This window comes from Lontra canadensis, unplaced genomic scaffold (genome assembly GCF_010015895.1).
Source record: "Lontra canadensis isolate GAN:19392208 unplaced genomic scaffold, GSC_riverotter_1.0 scaffold251, whole genome shotgun sequence".
In the NCBI taxonomy this organism is placed as follows: domain Eukaryota; kingdom Metazoa; phylum Chordata; class Mammalia; order Carnivora; family Mustelidae; genus Lontra; species Lontra canadensis.
The window spans coordinates 180,597-188,606 of NW_022631245.1; the positions used below are offsets into that span (position 1 = coordinate 180,597).

Sequence of the window (8,010 nt, forward strand, 5' to 3'; positions counted from 1 at the left end):
AGACATGCTTACAAAACACTTTCCATTTATCCAGAAATTTTATTCATTATACCGATTAAGCAAACTAAACCTGAGAATTATTTATAATGAAAATGAAAAAAAAAAAAAAAGCAAAACTAACATTATGTCCAAGTTAAAATGTCTTTGGAAATCACAGATAAAATATTTGGAATAGGTTTCAACATTTTCACACAAATTCTTTTCATGAAAATGTAACTGAAATGGAGCATTGTAAACACTGAAAACTCTATCATCTATTTCTTCATTTGCAGTGTTGCTCTTCTTTGAAATCATGAACATTTGGAACACCACCACAGATTTCATTCTCCTAGGACTCTTTAACCACAAGGAGCCCACCTATTTCTTTTTGTGATGATTCTGACAATTGCCTTCACCTCTCTAGTAGGCAATGCCCTCATGCTCTTCCTGATTCACCAGGATGTCCAGCTCCACATGCCCATGCACTTCCTCTTGAACCAACTCTCCCTTATGGACGTGATGCTGGTCTCCACCATTGTGCCCAAAATGGCAGCTGACTACTTGACTGGCCAGAAGTCCATCTCCCCTGCTGGGTGTGTGTTGCAGATCTTCTTCTTCATCACATTGGGAGGTGCTGAGTGCTTCCTCATAGCATCCATGTCCTATGACCGCTATGTGGCTGTTTGCCACCCACTGAGATACCCCATTCTCATGAGCTGGCAATTATGCCTGAGAATGACTGTGGGGTCTTGGTTCCTGGGGGCAGCTGATGGGCTCATACAAGCTGCTGCTACCCCGAGTTTTCCATTCTGTGATGCACATGAGATAAATCATTTCTTCTGTGAAGCCCCTACTCTAATGCGTTTGGCTTGTGCTGACACAGTTCTTTTTGAGTATGTGATGTACATCTGCTGTGTATTAATGCTTCTGGTCCCATTTTCTCTTATCCTGATTTCTTATAGTTTTATCCTTGCTGCAGATCTCTAGAAGCATTCTAGAGAAGCCCACAAGAAGGCTTTTGCTACCTGTTCCTCACATCTCTGTGTAGTGGGACTGTTTTATGGAGATGCTATTTTTATCTACATGAGACCTAAATCCTACAGGTCAGCTAACTACGATAAAATAGTTTCAGTGTTCTATACTATATTTACTCCTTTGTTAAACCCTATCATATACTGTATGAGGAACAGTGATATCAAGGGAGCCCTGAGAAAGTGTATGGATCGGTGTGCTGCCTTAAGTCATCACTAAGATTACATTGATTTGCCCCAAATTTCAAGTTCATACAAAACATACTGTGTGAGATTTCCTTGAGAAAATTTATATATGTGTTATATCTATAGCTGGTACTATTTAACTTTGAAATGCAGACAAAATTCTACATTTTGGATTTTTTCATATATATTTCATATATTTATATTATTTTTAACTTTTTAAACTTTTTTTCTTTTCAATTTTTTATTTAAAGTCATTAGTTAACATACAGTATAATACTAATGTCAGGTGTAGAATTTAGTAATTCATCATTTGCATACAATACCCAGTGCTCATCAGAACATGTGCTCTCCTTAATCCCCATTACCTATTTGACCCATTCCTCCATCCAACCTCCCTCAAGTAACTATCAGTTTATTCTCTAAAGTTTAGTGTTTGTTTCCTGTTTGCCTCTTTCTCTCTCTCTCTCTTTTTTACTGCTATATTCACCTATTTTTTTCTTAAATCCAACATAATTTCAATGGAATTATGATGCTTCCAGCTCTCCTTTCATTTTTCAAGATTGCTTTGGTTATTTGAGGTCTTTTGTGATTCCATACTAATTTTAAGATTGTTTGTTTTAGTTCTGTGAAAAATGTTGGTGGTATTTTGATATGGATTGCATTAAATGTGTAGATCACTTTGTTTAGCATAGACATTTTAATATTTGTTTTTCAAATCTATGAGCATGGGATGTAATTCCATTTCTTTGTATCATTTCAATGTCTTTAATCAATGTTTATAGTTGTGAGAATATATCTCTTCTACACATAGGTTTATTCCTATGTGTCTTATGGTTTTTAGTGCAATTGTAAATGGGTTGGATTATTTGATTGTTCTTTCTGCAGCTTCATTATTGGTGTATAGAAATGCAACAGGTTTCTGTGCCCTTAATTTTGTATCCTGCAATGTTAAGACATTTGTGTATCAGTTCTAGCAATTTTCTGGTGGAGTCTGTTGGGTTTTCTATATAGAATATCAAGTCATCTGCAAATAGCGAATGTTTGATTTTCTTTTTCCTTTCTAATTTGGATGTGTTTTATTTCCTTTTGCTGTCTGATTACTGTGGCTAGGACTTCCATTACTCTGTTAGGTGAGATTGGAGATCCCTATTTTGTCCCAGACCACAGATGAAAAGCTCTCAGTTTTTTTCCCATTGAGGATAGTGTTAGCTTTTGGGTTTTTTGCATATGACCTTTATTAAGTTAAGGTATGTTCCCTCTATCCCTACTTTGTTAAGTGATTTTACCATGAATTAACATTGTACTTTGTCAGTTTTTCCCCAACTATTGAGATGATCAAATATTTCTATCCTTAGTTTTACTAACGCACTGTATCGAGTTGATTGTTGTGTGAATATCGAACCACTTTTGCAGCCTAAGAATAAATCCCACTTTATCTTGGTGAATGAGTCTTTTAATGTATTGCTGAATTTACATTGTTAGTATTTGGAGAATTGTTTATTAGTTTCAGAGGTAGAATGTAGTCATTCCACAGTGCATATAAAACCCTGTGCTTTTTACACCTAGTGCCTTAGTTAATGCTTATCACCCAATTATCACTTCCCTGCATCTAACTCCCCACCAGCAACCCTCAGTTTGTTTCTTAGAGTTCAGCATCTCTTATGGTTTGCTTCCCTCTCAATTTTCATCTTATTTTATTTTTCCTTTCCTTCCAGTATATTCATCTGTTTTGTTAATTAAATTCCACATATGAGTGAAATCAGATGGTATTTGTCTTTCTCTGACTGACTTATTTTGCTTAGCATAATGCCCTCTAGTTCCATCCACATTATTTCTAATGGCAAGATTTCATTCTTTTTCATGACTGAGAACACATTCTAAAAAAGCAATTTAGTATTAAGTGCATTGTATATAGAGAGCATATTTTCTTTATCCATTCATCTGTAGATGGACATATAGGCTCTTTCCATATTTTGGATATTGTGGAGAATTTTGCATCCATGTTCATGAGGGATATTGGCCTGTAGTTCTCTTTTTTGGGGGGGTAATTTTTGCCCAAGAAGGAGAATAAAAATTAGATTAAGAAATTATGGTTCTCATGCTTGGTCAGGATATATTTCTTATTTTTTACTGGTAAATGATTATATACCCACGATGAAATTCGGCCAAGAAATTTTGTACCTGTAAGAAAGTTGTTGATTTTTCCAACCAATTTTGGCCTCAAAGAGACTATACCAAAAATATATTGAAAAAGGAACAATATCCATCTAGCTAACTATTTCACATCATGTAAGTGTAGCCAAATCAGTATCAGTTCACTTCTTGATGAGCCAAAGAAAGAAACTGCACCAGGTGAGTGGCACAAAGTAAAGTTTATTTGAAGCAAATAAAGACATCACTGGGAATAACTTCCAAATCCATGAATCTGCAAGCAAGAGTGAATGGATTCTTTTTATTTAGGGTTAGGATGTATATTTAGATAAGGAATCCTTATCATTGTATGTAGAGTTAGGCATAAGGTCACACATGCATCTTAAGGAAACACACATATGCATACATTGTATGTTATGCAAATGAGGCTTGTGCCCTTCCAAGGGTGGACATTTTAGTGTTTTAAGATAAAGATAGTTGTCATTCATTGTACAGATCACTCCATGGTCCATCTACACAGGTGCGAGTTGGAAGTTGTGCTCAAACTGATCTGGATGGTCTGAGTCCACTGGAGGTCTTGTAAAGGCAGTCTCTAGAGCTTGAGGGGGCAGTTTCACTATCCATTTACCTGAGTTAAGAAATAAGCTGGAAAGAAGACCTTAAGGAAAAATATGGGACAAAGGTCAGTTGACACAAGTGGATGAGCAATTAAGGTCTGGTCTTGAGGTCTAGCTGGTTGGAGTAGCGCAAATCAAACAAGACAAATATCATTTGTTCAATCTAGGACTACTAGTTTCACTATTTTTCCCTCAATTCTTTATGTAATATGAAAAAAGAAGTACGTTATTAATAGTGAAATAATTTCCACATCATATGCTTTTCCTTTTATTTCTACAGAGAATATAAGAATGAAACATTTGGAGAACCACACTATCATTGAATTTATTCTTCTGGGTCTGCTACAGTAGTCTCCAACTCATTTCTGTCTCTGCTTATCACATTAATGTTCCTTTTTATACTGATTAGAGATAGTCTCCTAATTCTGCAGATACTGGGGTGGGTTGACATATTCATATCCCATGTGTTTTATTCCTTTGGCATCTCTTTCTCATTGAAATCCTCTTCACATTTGCCATTGTCCCCAATATGATGACTAATTACTTTCTAAATAAGAACAAAACATCCACATCTGACAGGAGCACCCAGATCTTCATGGGGTTGGCCGTGGTAGGACTAAGTGTATCCCTTTAGCCCTCATTTCCTAAGATGGATATGTTGCCAAATTTTATACTATCCACTCCTCGTAAACTGAACTTCTGTAGTCACATGGCTGTTACCTCGTGGAGCAGTGGCACTTTCAACCCCTTGATGCATTCAGTCTACACCATGCAATTGCCCTTTTGTGGATACAGAGAAATCCTTCTATTGTGAACCTCCTAGTGTCTTGCACCTCCCAAGGTGAGGATACCTTGACCCATGAGAATGGGGTTGTGATCAGCGCCACCATTCTGCTTCTGATTCTATTCTCAGTCTTCCTTGCCACCTACACATTCATTCTGGTCATCATCATCCAAATGGCTTCTGCTGAGAGCTGGAAAGCATTCTCCACCTGTTCATCTCTCTTGACAGTGGCCAACTTACATTATGCTGCTATAATTTTTACGTATATGTTCCAAATTCTTCCTGTATTATAGGCCAAGATAAAGTGGTCTATCTTCTCCACCATTTTGACACCCATGCTCAACCCCATGATTTATAGTATTTGAAATAAGGTTGCAATGGGAGCCCTAGGGAAAAATATGTTATAAAAGTGTCTATTATATTCTAAAATGTGAATATAAAGACACAACAGACACTTTGTTTTTCTGGGGATAACTGTTTACAATATGTGATGCATTTTGGACTATCTGATAACAATCACATATTTGTCTATTAGATGATATGTTGCATTCAATTCCTTGCCATCAATTGAATTTATTAAAAAAATGGATCTAAATACAGAGAAATTGGGGTGCCTGGGTGGCTCAGTCAGTTAAGCCCTAACTTCAGTTCAGGTCATGATCCTGGGGTCCTGGGTTTGAGCCCTGCATCAGTTTCTCTGCTCAGTGGGGAACCTGCTTCTCCTTCTCCCTCTGCTTGCAGCTCTGTCTATTTGTGCTCTCTCTCTCTCTGTCTCTCTGTCAAATAAATAAATAAAATCTTTAAACAAACAAACAAAAATAAAAGTTATGTTTTGCTAATTTCACAGAGAATATAATTCAAATAATAAATTGCAAAATTAGAGCAACAATTAAGGGAGAAGTCTAGAACCCACAATTACTCACCAGACAATAATCAGAGGCATGAATCTTGGCCTCCTGTATGAAGGGACAGAAAACAAGGTAGAAATAATATAAAGCTTAACCCCACTGTTTTGAGCCCCAGGCTGGCATCATTGAGAATCACATTATGCAATTGAAAACTAACACTTTGTGGATGCTACCTTAGAAAGCAGGTGCTTCTCAGCAATTTCCTTTTGGTGGCTCAGAAATCAAACTTTGAGAATCTGCTAACAGGAATAGAATCCCTAAGATTTTATGTGTCCTCAAGTGAATCAGAGTCCTCAGGAACTTTTTCATTAATGTTAGATTTGATGTGGTTTCCTTTCTTGCTAATTAATAATGTGAATTGAAGGATGATCACCAGTTGGTCTAAATAACTGTTCAATTGAAAATTTTAGGTAAGCCAAACATTCATCAGTATTCTATCTTAGTTTAACGCCATTTTAGGATTTAAAAGTGAATAAAGGAATCCTAAAAAAATTTGAAGGTATTTAAGTCAACCAAGAAATAAGTGTGGGACACCATATTAGTTCTTTGAGCTATGTACTGAGAACACAAGGTCTGAAATTTGTATTAACTAGACTCATGGCTTTTCAAACTGGAGAGCAGTCAGCCATTTAAGTAGAAAGACTATTTTGATAACATTTAACCCCACATTCTTTATCTTAGTCTTTCAAATTCATGGCACAAAGCCTTCACCATAGAAAGTCAAGCAGGGGCTGAAATAGTAATGCCAATATTCTTAAGTCTCTGCTGTCACCGATCATCACCTCTACTACAGATTCTAATAAAATTTTAGGTTATGAAGCAGCAAGTTCAAAGAGTAACAATTTATTAGTGTAAAACCTTCTGACTGGTGGTGACTGGGTGGCTCAGCCCTTGGGCGTCTGCCTTTGACTTGGGTAGTGGTCTCAGGGTGCTGGGATCGAGCCCCTCATCAGACTCCCTGATGAGCAGGAAGCCTGTTCCTCCCCCTCCAACTCCCCCTGCTTGTATTATCTCTCTCACTATCTTTCTCTGTCAAATAAATAAATAGAATCTAAAAAAAAAAAACAAACCTTCTTACTGGATCATAATGGTATCAGCAAGAGTTGGTAATCAAGAAAACCTATCTGTCTAGATTAGTTTAGTGACAGTGTTCCAAGGATACATTTGCTCTTTTACCACTGTCTAATATAATTAGTTTGGACAATTTTTAATCTTAGTATGTCCATTTTCTCTCTTTATAGTTTGTTACAAATCAGTGCTATTCTCACAGTGGTATTATGAGTATTAAAAGAAAGCTTCCTCTATAAGTGATTATTTATAACATTATTCCTTTCTTGACTCTGTTTATGCATGCATGTTCATCTATTCATTCACATTTACAGATTTATTTTAACATCTCACTTGGAAACAAATCATTCTACACCTGTACAAAGGAAAAAATTAAATGAAAGAAATACCTAGATTTATTACTTCCCTCATTTACCTAGATACACAATCATTCTTCACTAAAGTAATTCTGCTTGCTTAGTTCATTTGATTTTATATTATATGTAACTTATGTGCCACTGACAGTGCTTAACATATATTCAGATAATCTTCCATATGAAATCTTCTATGAAATTTAAGTTGTAGCCATGTGATTACATCTGTGCAAGACATCAAATATGAGAAAAATGTACAATTTCCAACATCCATTTCTGATTTATCCATGAAATATTGGCTATTGAGTGATTTAGAAGGACACAACTGCAAAAGAAAGAACAACTTCATTCCTGTGATAATGTCTCATCAAAGGCAAGAAAATGTTGCTATTTTAAGAGTGAAGGTAACATTTTGATAGATAACCTTGATTGCTATAAGCCAGAATAACACATTGTCAGTCTTTCTCCCAATACTTTGTTAACTTTTAGTAGGAATGATTTACCATAATGCCAAGATTTGTCATATACTTAAGGAATATATGTGATGATAGTAATGATTGTTTTATCCTTGTAAAATTACATGTGCAACATCTTCTGTATATGTTTAAAAGAATGTAAAAATCTATATCAACTCATTTCTAAAATACATACAACTTCCTAAATAATATGAATTTTTTTTATAATTAATTATTTTAGATGATTTGTAGAGATTTTCCTATAAAAACATAACCTGGAAGTTAAAAATTAGGCAGAAATGCCTGGAATTACCCATATATGAAGAAATGTAGTATTTTTATATGTGAATCTACTATCTGGAGATAGCAAGGAAATCATAGTTTTAGTGCATGTGTTAAGATTTCCAGTTTTCAATTTTCCATTCATTCATTCTGATTTCTTTATATTTTATCTTCTGTATTTAACTACTTTCACATA

General features: G+C 35.4%; 1 pseudogene; it reads left to right on the forward strand.

Annotated features, from left to right (window-relative positions):
* Positions 1–292: 292 nt before the first annotated feature.
* Positions 293–1,230, forward strand: LOC116862521 (annotated as a pseudogene).
* The last annotated feature ends 6,780 nt before the right edge of the window (positions 1,231–8,010 follow it).